Source organism: Haliotis rufescens, unplaced genomic scaffold (assembly GCF_023055435.1).
Source record: "Haliotis rufescens isolate VD_foot unplaced genomic scaffold, xgHalRufe1.0.p SCAF_20, whole genome shotgun sequence".
Taxonomy (NCBI): Eukaryota; Metazoa; Mollusca; class Gastropoda; order Lepetellida; family Haliotidae; genus Haliotis; species Haliotis rufescens.
This window is the reverse complement of record NW_025963891.1, coordinates 11,199,784-11,215,530: the sequence shown is the minus strand read 5'-3', so window position 1 is coordinate 11,215,530 and position 15,747 is coordinate 11,199,784. Positions and strand designations below refer to the sequence as shown.

The window sequence follows — 15,747 nt, the reverse complement described above, 5'->3', positions numbered from 1 at the left end:
GCGAGCCTGACCACCCGATCCTGTTACTCGCCTCTTACGACAAGCATAGTCGCCTTTTACGGCAAGCAAGGGTTGCTAAGACCTATTCTACCCTGGATCGTCATGTGTCATAGACATTTCTGGTTGACCCTGCTGTGATATTGCTAAAAATGGGGTAAAACCAAACTCACTCACTTAAGTCACTCGAATCTGTTGATTCAAGAAGTAGGATCAATGAACCCAGAATCAATAGATTCGAGTGTATTATGTATATAACTACATTCTTACGGCAAGCCTAAGAAACAACCTCTCTTGCACTACAGAAGGTCACAACTCTCCACTATCTCCAAACACAGAACTCGGTGACACTAATAAACTTAATACTACCACAACCATCGCAGTGATGTTATTCGTTTCACAATCGGAGAAAAACAACTGACACTGTTATTTCGTTATACCATTCAGGGAGCTGCAATGTAATACTTTTTTCTTGACAAATTAAATTGAAAACTGGAACGTTTTGGCATGTGTAGAAAAACAGACTGCTTGGGAAATGGCAGGATTCAGTTCAGAAAATGCCAGGAGAGTCGCCTAATGTTTAATGTAGTTACAGCCTTTACTTCTTACATCTGGCTTACATGTCGGAGATGTTTTTATCTCGTTTACCGTAACAAGTATTTTTTTTACTTGACACGTCAAACACTAATGCCAGATTAGATTCCTTTACAGAAGCCAAATTGACGAATCCAGAACCGTTTTTATTTCTACGTATTTCTTAGTTCAGTACCCTACATATAAATGTACAAGGAATAAAGGAACAAGAAGACACAGATGCTTCTCCAGTTGAGTCACTTAACAATTAATGTTAAGGCTCATCAGGAATAATATCACAGCATACGTAGTTCCGTAGCGGCCAAAAAATGACTTGAGTCCTGTGATCTGAGGTTGACGCCTTGTACACATGACCAAAGAGGTTATTCCCACAAACAAGCTCACATGGTAAGGATGTCATCTGTGGATGACTCCACGCTCTGCTACATACTCCTCCATCAACGAAGGCATGTCCTGGGCCGCATTGTACGGTACTGAGACAAACTTGATATGAACGTGTTTAGAGGTGAGGTGAGATGAAATGGGGTTTAACATCGCGTCTAAGATTATTGCACTTCTATAACGACGTGCATGCATGTGTATATGTGTGTGTGTGTGGCTGCTTGTACTAGTCCGGACTGATGCCGATTTATAGTGCTAGCACACTGAGATACCATGCCGCAGTTTAACATGAATACCCCACTCAGACACAGTATACTGACTCCGAGCCGACCAGTCCTTGTTTTAGCCCCTTAATGGGTAACACCAAGTACCATCTTTTAACGTCTTTTGGTATGACGCGGCCGGGGATCGAACCCCGGACCTTCCGCTCTCCGGGTGGACGCTCTACCATTAGACCACGGAGGCGGTCGAACGTGCTCAGACCCACATTAGGCGCCAATGTAGTGGCCATATAGGTACTGAATCCTGGGATGGGATTTGACCCATCATGGCCATGGATTTGAACCATAGTCGGATGCCTTGACCACATGACCAAAGAGGTTACCCCCGTCAGCATGTTGACATGGTAACAGTGTCATCTCCACGCCCTGCTACACATCAATCATGTCATGTCTACACATCATTTCCAACACATTGAAAATGTTCGGTCATGAGTAAAGCAAGAGAAATACATCAAAATACAAATTACACACATTCTACTTGTTCCACTGAATCGTAAACTATTTTCCTTGAAACAAATATTCCATGACGAGGCCAATTCACAGACGACCTTTTTCTGACAAAAACCTTAACAGATAAAGCATCACAAACGAGTCACTCCTGGCTCTAAAAAATGAGTTAAAATCAATTATTTGACATCATCTGGCCCAGCTATCACGTAAACATCACACAAGCGTGATAGGTATCATTGGGTCGGCACTCTGCATTACGCCAAACAGATATTGTCTGGGAAATAGCTTAAATAATTGATTTCTTTCTATTTCAAAGGAACATGCTCCGCAATCAACAAAAACAGCATGGCCACAGTTAATTTACTTAGTTGATTGTACGGGCAAAGAGCAATGGTCTGTTTTGAAAGTCTACTGCTGAAGGGATTGTTTGACGTTTCATTTCAACAGGCGCAAGAAAAAAAACCAACATCCCAAAATAGTCAGGTCATCATGTCCAACCACTATTTATAAAGATACATTGACACTGGGCTTGGCAGTACTGTTGAAACTGTTTGAGTTCTGACAGAGTCCCTAAATGCTTATTACCTTCGTATTTTAGCTATTTAGAGACAGAAAGTAAGTGGTGTTTATCTTTGTAGGCATCAGTATTACAGCTCTCTAATGGCAGAAACTGAGTGAGTTCGGCTTAATGCTGTTTTGAACAGATTCCAGTCATATCACAGCATATCAGCTTGATGTATGAGAAGAGCCCAAAGTGTGGCAGGTCTCACACATTTACCACTTTGGTTGGTTGGTTGGTTTGTTGTTAAACGCCGCACTCAGCAATATTCCAGCTATATGATGGCGGTTGGTAAATAATCGAGTGTGGGCAGACAATCCAGTGATTAATATCATGAGCATCGATCCACGCAATTGGAATCGATGACATGCATCAACCAAGTCAGTGAGCCTGACCACCCGATCCCGTTAGTCACCTTTTACAGCAAGCATGGGTTGCTGAAGACCTATTCTACCCCGGAATCTGCCAATTCGGTTAAACCCATGAGCAAGAGTATGGCGCTGACAAACCTAGAAACAAAATCAGGGTGAACCAGGTTTTGAACCCATGATCAAAGGTTTCTGGCGTGCCCAAGGAACGCAACTCAGCACAGTATATTGTGGAACCTAAGACTTTGTCACCAATGTCTCCAGAGGATTGACTGAATGCCTCAGTAGTGTTGATCTTTTGCAGCAGGAATATTATAGCTATCTAATAGTGGCATGGATTAGACCAATCAGGGGTGGATAATGAGGGTCCATGCAATAAGATAGGGAGAGGTCAACCTTACAACCAGTATTCATAATCAGCAGCCATTGTGCCCAACTGATCCTCATAATGTAGTATTGGGATAACTTTGGTAACGACTTGCATATTAAAGCATGTTAAGTATTTGTGATATAGACATTTGAGAATCTTAAAGATGAAAGCAATGAATCTCTGGATGAGGCAGGTTGAAGTGAAACTCTTTCTTATTTTGTCTAAAACTTTGCCTCACTGCCTACCAGGCAAGATTTGAGATCCTAACAAAAAGTCATTACGCCCCCCCCCCCCCCCCCCCCCCTTCACCCCAAAACTAAAATCAATAAATTTCCGTCTACCTTATTTGTGAGTTGCACCAAAACCAAACATAAGAATGTGACCAGTGAGAGCTGGTTTGTTTTTTTCCATTTTTAAAATTTACACTTCAAACGCACCAAATCTCCAACTTACACTTTAACTGCTAATCACATTTTATCTGTTGCCCCAGGTATTAGCCCACACATCCTCTACAGCCGACATCCTATTTAGACATGCAAGTTCCTGTATATTAACAGCCATGTTTTTACCATTCACTCTGTTGACGCGTGCCTTTTTCAGGTTAAAGTGACCCTGTTCGTGTAATTGAAGAATTAACACGCTAGGGACAAGCTCAGTTCAGGTTAAGGAGGGACCTGCATGTTTCCCCATGTCTGTTCAATTCTTGCTCTCCGTACCTGACATTCAACACTGTAGAACCCTGAAGGGAATGCTGAATTAAACATGCAGCGCGTCCCTCCAGAAAGGCAATGAATCACCCATGGCCCACAGGGATGGATGCAATAAAGTTATATGCCCCATGGATCATCTGGTACAGCTGACAGCATGTCTCGCCAAAGCATCTCTTGAAGAGGAGTTCCATGTTCTCGGGACTCTGGAGGTGGGGACTGTCACTGCTTGTTATCAAGGACGGATCTACGTATTCAGGCAGTGCTGGATGTGACTTACTTCCCCCTTGCGGGGAGAACATGGCTGCTGAAGAGATTTCTGTGTACTGTTGCTAGTCTTCAGGTAGTACATGCAGTGAATTAGCATGGTGATGCTAGACCAGTCTTAGCAGTCACAGTTTTTGTCGTCACATGTAATGACGCATGGTCCTGTGTACAGCGTACAGGTCACAAATCAGATGAAGTTAAACAAATTAAGAGCTTCTTGGGCTTGGGTCCTGCCCCACAATGAAGCACATGTGACACATGTGGTGTTTCCTTGGGGACTTTGTTCAAAATATGCCTCTGGTCACCTAGCCATGATTGGGGACCCAATCGGTTGTCATGGTAATGTGGCTGCTAACCTTCTAATGCCTCACATGTATATAGGTAGTATACTCCCCAGGGAGGTGAGAATGAAAATCAAGTTGACACTGATCCACTGACTGGGGTAATAATAATGTAAAGCACCTGTGAGCAGTTTAACTCGAAGTCAGAGCAATATAATAATTTTTTTTATTTATTTATTATTATATCAAGCTTGAATTAGTGCATGGGGACAACGCTTGGTGCCATTTAGGGCTGGGCAGGTAACTCAGGTACTCGGGTCGGGTGGGTACGAGTAAGACCCGGGTACCCACAGGACTAGCCGGACCCGTGGTTAGTTACCATGAGTTACTTGATATCTTGTTTAATCATAAAAAATATCTAGAACTCTATGGTTACACTGCAAGTCACTAATGTTCGCATTTCTTTCAGCCTAAGCACCATTGCTTCTGACCTTTATAAAGGTTTGAATAAAAATAACACTTCAGTCAACTTCAGTGTATGCATGACCAGATCGTAATATACATATATTTAAATACATTTTACCAGGGCTACACTCAAACTATTTCCAGTCGGACATTTTGTACCAAACTCTTGAGCCCTGTAGCGGGTACCCGGGTGGGGTCGGGTAATAGCGGTGTGGGTACCCGGGTAGTCAATTTGGACTCATCCCGGCCCATTTTGTCCTTACATTAGACTCACTACCAATAGTCTGTGACATGATCATGGCAGCTGCTCTTTTATCATTTCATCACCAGCCAGACCAAAGCACACACAATAAAACTCCCTGTGTGATCACTGAGGTGAACGCAGACGTCTGGGATCTTACATCACACGCAGTCCTGTAGCCATGAAGGGCCAAGCAGGAGTGCTCCAAGTACGGCAAGAGGGACAAAATAACAGTCAGCAAGCAGACCAAAGTGATTTCATACCTATGACTTTCCCATACACTATGATTTATGTCATCATTGTCGCAGCACGAACATCAATTTCCAGAACGGGACTCAACACCTATTCCACAAAGCGATCTTAGCGCTACGACTATCATACGTCTGTCTTACAGCATGGAAGTAATGATCGCCTAAGCGGTAAGATTGCTGCGTTGCAAAATCCAAATTGGATACTATTTCAACATTGATGATCATAATTATTGGTAGTGATTAAACATGATCAATGGGAGCAGAAAACTCTTACTTAAAGTCTTATTTGATCATACAGATAAAGAAAAAGAAATTAAATGCTTTACTGCACTCACCATGCTCAGGACACAAGCACATTTATAAAAATGGAACCTTCTCGTTATCAGACTATTGAGACACAAATTAGTTATTCCGTATTTTCTTCAGTATAGTGCACAGCCAAGTATAATGCGCACCCCCCTCTAGGGGATTCAGTATTTTGGAAAATTATTTTTATGAATATTATGCGCAGAAAAAAATTACACCACACCCCTTCAGGGAATTCCGATAAACCCACTGGTGATAAGAAACTTGGTCAGTACAAATTTAAGACAAAAAATCACCAGACACATTGATTTACTGTTTACATCCAGGGTTTAAGATTACCTTGTGTATTTTCTCGTAAACTAAGCCGGAAACAGCAATCAGCTGTACACACGTTTTTTGGGAATCTACCGATGATTCAGTCAAAACACACCCAATGATATAGCTTTACAGGATTTTAATGCAAGGATCGGCAAAAATTGTATCTTTGTATTTTTTGTATTCCAATATTTTGTTATATTAGTTGCAGCTTTTACTAAATATATTTAAAATAATTATAACCCTAAGCGTAGCAGCTGATCGCTATTGCCGGTTATTTTTTTTCACATGGACCAATTAGACCAGTCACCGATGAGGCTCCCGCGCACATGTTTCAGAGAACTACGTGTTGACATAGAATCATCAAACTATAACAAATATGACTTTTAACGAGTAAAAGTATGGCATTTATGATATATGTATCCATTCACTGTTCATTTCAAGGTGTAAATAGCGGTAATCTGAACGTGGTTGCTGTTAATAACGGTGAGTTATGCGATCTTTAGATCGCTTCACATACGAAATTAATTAATACATCATTAAAAGGAATTTTGAATAAAATTAATGAAATAAGTTACAAACATAAGTCCAGATATACAATGAACACTTTTTATAGCCAGACAGTGTAATTACATGATTAATTTTCGTACTTCAGTATGGATTTCTTGAAATGGTATTTCCGGTGTTACATACTCACGGTAATGTCTTTCCGTTGGGGGGAAAAAACACAAAACTCATTACTGCATGTATAATGCGCATCCCCTTCTACACAGCTGTGTTTTTTGGAAAAAAGTGGTAGAACTAATGATTGGGGTATTCTCAATCACTGATTAGTTTGATGGAAGGAAAAAACAGTCACCAATCAGACCGATCAGCAGAATCATGACTCAAGGCCACAGATTGGACTGGGCTTGGGTTGTGTCCCGTAGGACTTATTCTGATGTTACCAGCACAGCAAGGCAAATATACATCCATCACAACTATACAATCAAGTGGAACAATCACACCTGTTTCTCTGTTAAGCCTCAATACCTATTAGTATTACCAAACTGGTTGATTGGCATTCTAGAAGGTGGTGAGTATATAAGAAAACTTGCAATTTTATGGTTAATTGCTTTTAAGCAACCTTTCAATGTTGATTCTTATACCGTCTCTCAATCTCCTATTTCCCACTCCATACATCATGGAGTGGCAGTCGGGTAGCCTAGTGGTTAAAGCGTTCACTCGTCACGCCGAAAACCCGGGTTTCGATTCCCGACATGGGTACAATGTGTGAAGCCCATATCTGGTGTCCCCCGCCGTGATATTGCTGGAATATTGCTAAAAGCGGCGCAAAACCATACTCACTCACTCACCTTACATCATGGACTGCAGATGAAATCCCCACATGGCAGTGTTTATAGCACGAATAAGACACTGCTGCTTCTTGGTTTTCAGATATTAAATATAATTTTGAAGCACTTTTCTGAAAAATGCATCAAGTTTTCACAAAAAATTTAAGAAGCTATACAATTTATACAGCAAACTTTAGAAACAAAACAACAGTAAACATTGATCAGAATCCAGTGTTTGATATCGTGAGCAATGATTAACGCCATCGGGGTATGATGACATGCCACCAAACAAGTCACAGGCCTGAACACCATATCCATTAAGTCGCCTTTTATGACAAGCATAGGGTGCTGGGGACTAATTCCAACCCGGAAGCACATATTTACACCAATCATGGCACTTATTATAAAGAAAGCTTTTTGGAAGAGGCCCCTGGACGTATTAACCAGTGCTTCCACTTAGCTATAACCTTAACCATTCAACCTGTTAACGGTTCACTATACTGGAAACACTTAAAAATACTGGTACATTCAATATTTTGGACGAATAGGTTTCAAATTAGGCCTATTATAACGGTAAATTACCAACAATTACCGGTAAACAGAAACAATGTTAACTGGATCATATTTCAAATAGGGAAATAGATATCGGTTACATTTTAGTAATTATTATTATCACTGAGACAAATAATTTTGGCTTCACAAATACAGGCATGATCATTCAGGTCTATTCATCTTTTTTATTCTTTGCTAAGCAACTACTGGTGAGATCCCCAGACTGCATTGTTGATAAAATTTGAAGATGATCTTTTCACTGGACACAAAGGAATTTTGTTTTATGGTTGTCTGTTGTAAATGCCACATTCAGCATATTCCAGCAACATAACGATGGGCTGTAAATAACTGAGTCTGGATCAAACAAACCAGTGGTTGATAGTATGAGCAACAATCCATGTTAAAGGGGTACGTTGACCCACCATCAACCAAATGACAAGTACCACCACCCGATCCATTCTGTCCAAGACAAGCAATGCTCTGGACCAGTCAGCCTTAGAAATGTTTTTTTTAAAGACAAGCCGAGAGGAAAAGCGGAAACCTTATTTGGATTCTGCTTGGATGAGACAAAAATGTTTCCTGTGTTTACATTTTCAGTTATTTTTCAGTTCCAATTTGTAGCAAAATCGAAGCACTGAGAAGTGGTTCAGAATAAAAGCCCTCAAATGCAACCAGTCAAATGAGGACTACCATCATTGGATGTTTACTTGTCCTTAGGCCAGCAAACGAAAGTGAATTTCGAAGCGTACCTACTTGTAACTCAGTGCGGTACAATCCGAGTTCTGTGAATTAATGTTAATCCCTTGCAACTGCTATGGACTTATAAACTCAATTTACCCACGACAAATAACCAGTAATTCTTCACATATCTTTCTATGATCTCCGGAAATAGAAACCCATAACCTGACCAGGACAAGACCAGATCGCTTTAAGAGCTACTGGCTTCCACCAACTGTAGCCGACATCTTGCCTCTCCTGACTTACGATGTCTGAACAGAAATGATGCAGATATTTTACACAAACAATGACATATCGTTGTGTTGCCCAGCGACAAGAAAGGTTGTCCCTCTACACGGAAAACAATAATCTGTGAGTACCATGACTTCCATCCATTCGAACCAGTTTGCGCTGCGAGTAATCTACACGTTGGAGTACCCGGGCACTTGCTGGTGTCCCTCATGCTTCAACCTCAGGACCCGCCGTTACAAGAAATCAATGTAGTATATCTAAATATGACAAAAATTGCTGTGGATCAATATCATATGACCTGTTACTGGTGAAAGCTAAAAGTCAGGACAACAATCAATGATCAATTTTGCAGTAAGGTCATTACTGTTGATAAGAAAATAACAGTATTTCGTGTGTTCCAAATGGAATCCTGACTCGCTCTGAGTTCAATGTAATTATTTCTATTCCTGGTGACCAGGCTGATAGTTACGGTGTTAATAGACTTGAAATTGATGACTGGAAGGGAGCATGGTTTACTGGGGTTATTTTGACGACTTCGTTATAATGGCATTGGTGGGCGATCCCAGCGATTCATGATCTGACATTTACTTGCCATAATTTGAGGAGTTGAGGCAAGCAGATGGACTGGTTTACCATTACGCTTTCCTGTAATATTTGGAGTGGGTATGGATCATGTCAAGGTAGGTGTTAATCTTGAGAACAACAGATTCACACCAACAAATATCTGATCCTGGCATGATTGAGGGATGCAACTCTGCACAGTAACATGTGGTGCCTTTAAACACTGGGCTCCACCATTCCCCCAAGAAAAGAGCTTTTGTAAAAGTTAACATTTCACTGTGATAAAGAGGTACATGTATGTACAATCTGAAACTTCGGCAAATACAGATGGTTTATTGCAATGACACATTTTGATAATTTAAAGTAACACTTACAAGCAACTTAGGCATGTTAGGCGGAACGTTTACTGAAATTTGTTCCAATCATACGGAACTTCCTCCACACACATATGTTTTTCCTTGTGAAACTGTCAAGTGTCTAAAAGAGGGATATTGTGATGGGGCTAACTTAAAAAATGGGGATTGGTTATTTGGGGGTTGGGTGGGGGGGAGAAAGAGAGGTTACATGAATTTTAAACATGGAACAAATACTTGCAATATATTTGGTCTGGTGGGTAAAATGCTGTATGTGTGAATATTCCTATTTGACAGGTCTTTCATTAATTTCTTCCTTCTATGGTTTAAGATAACTAACATATTAATGTGATAGATGTAAATCTGAAATTTTAACTTAAAGATACAACATACTTCATAATAAAATTATGAGAACATTGGATATAAGAAACAAAATCTCCATAACATTAAAATAATTACACACAGATTCAGAGAAAAACGTAATATAATGGGAGATACACGCTTCCTGAATAACCATTTAATTGAAATATGACAGAAAACATTGTTGGTAATCCCTGTTACCAAGTTCAACAAGGACTTCATTCTGGTTCCTGAAGCAACACAGTAACCTCCCAGTGTGGCCACCGACCTGCCTCCGTCTCACTGAACAGTGTCCACACTGGGAATTGGATGAAGTCACAGCGTCCACACTGGGACAACTGATCGTAATTAACTAAGTAATTGAGTAAGGAGGGATTAGAAACTAAGTCTGTACTGATAAAAAAAAATTCTGTCCTGACCAGAGATGTTTTAAAAGCATTTTTAATCTACTCTGCGCGTTTTTTTAGTTAAAGATCCCAATTAACGATGAGTGCTCACAGTGGGAATATTCATCGTAACCAATTAAAACACGGTGGTCACACTGGGAATAAACCAGTGACACACCACACGTCTCATCAACTCTTAATCCAGGAATTACCTTCTAGTAATACAGACATTTTGAAGTAGCCATGTGAACTACAATACCGTTATCACTTCTCATCATGCAGAGGAATCAGAGCAGAAAACACTCACTGCAAATGAAGGATTAAGACCCCTCCCCCCCCAGTCAACAGGATAACCTAAAGCCGTAAAACACTCACATCTTAATTAGGAATGACAGCAAATTATGAGCATATTTGGAGAGGGGACAATTAAAGATAATTTGGGTACAAATTGCCATTATGATGCTTGCAGCAGGTGGCAAGGCCTATTGAATTACTATCACAATGAGATTCAACTCCACAGGGCTGTTGTTCTATCCTAATCCAATCTTCTATATGCTGATCAGATATCTCCTTTCTTCAATCATTTGTTCGACCTTCATCTGCCATAGTGCCACGATACATTAATTACCATAGCCTTTCTCTGCTGCAGGTCTTGGAAAAAGCAGCTATTATCTTGAGCTTGTTAGCCTTACTTGAAATAAATCTTGAAATTTATTTGGTATTTTTCCTACTTTTTACAACTTCAACTGACAAAGCTGTTCAAAGGAGAACTAATGAACTGTTGTTTGTCCATTCTCATCTTTACTATTTGTCATTAATAATCCTGAATGAGGTCATGTCTAAATCTTCATCACAGAGTATAAAATTCATTCAACTGCTACTGAACCAAAATCTACAGTCAAACCTTGTTAAACTGGATATCTATATGGTAATTTACCATATACAGTCAAACCTTGCAAAACCAGACATCTAAATGGTAATGTACTACCTACAGTTAAACCTTGCAAAACCAGACATCTACATAGCAGGGTACTTTATACAGTCAAACCTTGTTAAACCAGACATCAACCTGGCAGGACACCATCTACAGTCAAACCTTGTTAAACTAGACATTTACATGGGAGGCTACCATTTACAGTTAAACCTGGTTAAACCAGACATCTAATGGTCAAGTACCTTGCTGAACCAAAATACCAACACTTATCAAAACATCTGAATTAACAATGTGTTTCAAAACTGGTTGAATGTTTAACAACAACTCAAATCATATCATGCTGTCTGTAGTTAATTATCAGATCATAGTGTCACAGATAGATAAACCAATTAGGCTTGCACGAGTTACACCAGCTGATCACTGAACTGGGACCTCATCAAGGTTGCCGACTGACAGTCCAATAAACAGATCACCTGGGCTCCTTGCCATGGATACCTGCTGACAAGAGCAGGTATTCCTCCTTCTCCAGGTGGTAAATGAGCATAATGTCATTTTTGAAATGACTCCCATTTCAAGCAGCTGGATTTAGAAAACATATTTCTTGATTGATGAATCAACTTATACTGTTATCAGATTTTGTAATACTTAGATAGTGGGGTTGACTGACAGCTAGGGTGTGGATAGGTCCTGTGTGGAACAAATGCATCTGAGGTACCAGTGGCCTTCCCTGCAGATGAGGCAATACTCATGTATTTCTTTCACAGTTGAAACATTTTTCTACGCATCCTCTTACTGACATAACATTCACCAGCCATCTCCATAATTCAGAATGCTAGACAGACTTCAACTGGTACATAGTTTGGATATATCTCCATAGCCGTGTCCCTTGAACCACAATGTAATTACAGTGCACAATTTGGTAAAACTTGCAAGTGGGCAATTCTAATGTTTACTGTATAACAAACTTAAAATACTGTTATTTAGGCATTTCTTTGGCACAGTTGTACAAGGTGAAATGTAGATTGTAACACCAATTTCTAGTGTGGTGCTATACTTGCCAAAAAGTAATTTGAAAAGAATAAACAAATATAATACTGTATGTGAGTGTTTGAGAGCAAATTTAAAGTCAGATCAACACCAATTTCTAGTGTGGTGCTATACTTGCCAAAAAGTAATTTGAAAAGAATAAACAAATACAATACTGTATGTGAGTGTATGAGAGAAAATTTAAGGTCAGATTGACAGTACTTCAGCAATATCGTTACCACAACAATAATATTTGACTGCACATTTGATAATTGTATTTTATCTTACACTGCATCTTAAATATCCTTTTATGTGATAGCTGAAGACTGTTGCCTCTATTCTGTAAACATATAAGATCAAAATAATCCCGTTATGTTCAACTATCGCAATTAGCCACGGGCTATAAAGTCACCCCTCTGAAGAAAACTTCCCAACTGACCGACAAGCAAGTTCGTATCAATAGTAATCAATCTCACACTGTCTGGCTACAGATAATCGATGACATCAATTCATTACCCCAACGTCCGTCGGAAATCCTAACTGGCATCGCCGTGGGATAAATCCCATAACGGCCTGCCCCGCCACATCGAATACACTGTCGACGCTAAAGTTGTAAACAAACGTGCAACTCTGTGACAAGGCGCGACTCCGTCCACAGTGGCCTAGTTGGAAAACCACACTGCTTACGGTCTAGTCACGAGGATTCCTGCATACTCCGTTCGATATCCCTATTTAGTTGGAAACATATCTACTCACCTTAAAACTTGCAGAGATTGTGTGACACGCTGAATAAGTTGAGTATCCCCCGCGTTCGGATGTCTCTTCTCTAGAACTTGCTACTCAAAACTGACCACGCGATCTGTGTTATTGGTTTTGTTGAACAGTGCGCATGCGCGGTAGTTTCTGGCGTGTGGCACCAAGGAGTGGTAACGCGTCGAGGTGCTTTCGCGCTCACTACTGTAGAGGATAATTGTTGTTTTACATGCTATGTTTAAATATTTACATAGAACGTGAGTATTGATTGTTTCTGCGTGACCCCCAGGACATACTCTGATGTAATTCGGATACAGTGTTTGGTTTTAATGTTGGTGCCATTAGCTGGAATGGAAAATGATATGATTGATAGCGTACGAGAGTTTGGTATCACCTAGTGGCTTAGTAATTAACACAAAGACAGATTGTGTTGCGTTGGGCAGATGAAATGAAGAAATGGTACCCCCGAGCTTTGGATTATATTCTGCCGTGGCATTTAGGCTCATTGTGGAATTATTGAATTTTGGCGTCATGTTGTGTTCTTGGGTCTCGTGCCTCAAGGTATATTTAGATGGCACCGCGAACATGAAATCTCGGGGAGGCAGTAACGGAATTGACAAATGCAGGGATGAAACACGGAGAAAGGCTATTTGATGTAATAGTTTGGCCGTTTCTTTTCAATCTCTCACCAAGGACAATTTGTTTATGCAACATTTTTCCACCGTATTGCATGGACTGTTATCTCTGGATACACCGGACAACCATTAAAAAGGTAAATAAAAGATCAACAGGGTAAGTTAGAGATTCAGACATCAAATAAAGACTAAACTTTTGAAGACTTCTTTTCTCGACAATCAACGATCGCAAATGAATGATACATTTGGAAACCTAGCCACCATTGATAATAATGTGTTGTTTGGATAATATTATATTGTCATGATCTGCGATGTATATAAAATTCCTGAAAAGGTTGTAAATTATTATTATTATTATTATTATTATTATTATTATTATTATTATAATTAAGAGCATGGGTATATTGTATTTTAAGTAGTGACCACTGATAATGGTGTTATTTTACATGTTTACTATACAAAAAATGTCGTTGGAATGTCGTGTCACAATCACATGAATCGAATCTCAGAAGCGCCATAATTATTCTTTGGTTTCTTCTCGTTTGTGTCACCGAAGATGTAAACGTCTAAGACCAACACCACTTTGGAATTTCGCCAACACTAAAACTGAAAGTACCGCTCACAACGGAGTTAAACCAAACCCACTACTATAAATGTTTCTCAATGGAAACAGCATTCTACATTTCATTAAGCTGAGCACACGTCCCTATCGAGGTTAATCCTTCACACCGCCGTCTATGCCCGTGTATTCCACTTACGTATGGACAGGGTGAAACAGGACTACATATAAGAGCTAAGGAGAAGGATGGGGCGCCTACAGATGCCACTTCCTGTATGCTCTTGGGACTGGTCTATCTCGCTGTAACCTCGCCTTAGTGTCTTGAAGATGTGGCCAGATCAGATGAGCAACTGTGGGTCTTCTTTTGTCTAGACTGTACGAGAGAGCCTTCTTTGTTATTTGATTAGAGGATTGAGTTATGTCACAAAAGACGATAAAACTTGAGTTAGCAGAATTCAGAACTTGAGAAGCGTTGTTCGGATTACCAAAGCTGTTCTTAAGCTTTTTTTTATCAATTCAGATGAGTGAGTGTATTTTGTTTAACGCCGCTTTGAACAGTATTAAAATCAGCTATAGAACAGTGTGTCAGGTAATATAGGAGGACACCCCTGAAAGGGATGCAGGTCTGAGACGTTTACCACTATGATAAAAAACAAGAGCACCGATATGTAGCTGACTAACCAAGAAATAAAATTAAGGAGAACAGGCAATCGAACCGACGATCATGGGTTCCTGGCACACCCAAGGGATACAACTCTGCGCCCTGAATTGCCACGACTTAGAAGACAGGCTCATCGATCTTTCAAAGAATAGCTCAGGTCACAATGACTTCGTGGACACACCCTTTAAGTGCAGCGGTTCCGACCACTAAATACCTTAACCCACACAGTTGATCGTTTAGTACCTTTCCCATCCAGTCTACAAAAGTTGTTGACCGCGTGGTCTTGTGGTAGAGCGTCCGCCCGGTGAGCGAAATGTCCAGGGTTAGATCCCCGGCCGCGTCAAACCAAAAGACGTTAAAATATGGTACTTTTTATTAAAGGTCTTAAAACAAGGACTGGTCAGCTCGGAGTCAGTATACTGTGTAGGAGTGGGGTATTCATGTTAAACTCCGACATGGTATCTCAGTGGGCTAGCGCTTTTAATCGGCATTAATCCGGACTAGTACAAGCAGCCACACCCACGTACATGCACGTCACTGTATAAGTGCAATGATCTTGGACGCGACGTTGAACCCCATTTCACCTCACCTCACTACAAAAGTTGTTGACCGCCTCCGTGGTCTAGTGGTAGAGCGTCCGCCCGGAGAGCGGAAGGTCCGGGGTTCGATCCCCGGCCGCGTCATACCAAAAGACGTTAAAATATGGTACTTGTTGTTACCCTGTATGGCGCTCGGCATTAAGGGGCTAAAACAAGGACTGGTCGGCTCGGAGTCAGTATACTGTGTCTGAGTAGGGTATTCATGTTAAACTGCGGCATGGTATCTCAGTGA

The 15,747-nt window shown here is 40.5% G+C and overlaps 1 protein-coding gene across 1 annotated transcript in view; it reads right to left on the bottom strand.

Moving 5' to 3' along the window:
* Positions 1-13,204, bottom strand: part of LOC124131351 (vitamin K-dependent gamma-carboxylase-like) — a 101,222-nt gene extending 88,018 nt beyond the window's left edge. Inside the window, exon 1 of the mRNA XM_046494573.2 lies at positions 13,065-13,204. The gene's annotated coding sequence lies outside the window, so the exon portion shown is untranslated. The remainder of the gene's footprint in view (positions 1-13,064) is intronic.
* Positions 13,205-15,747: the final 2,543 nt, after the last annotated feature.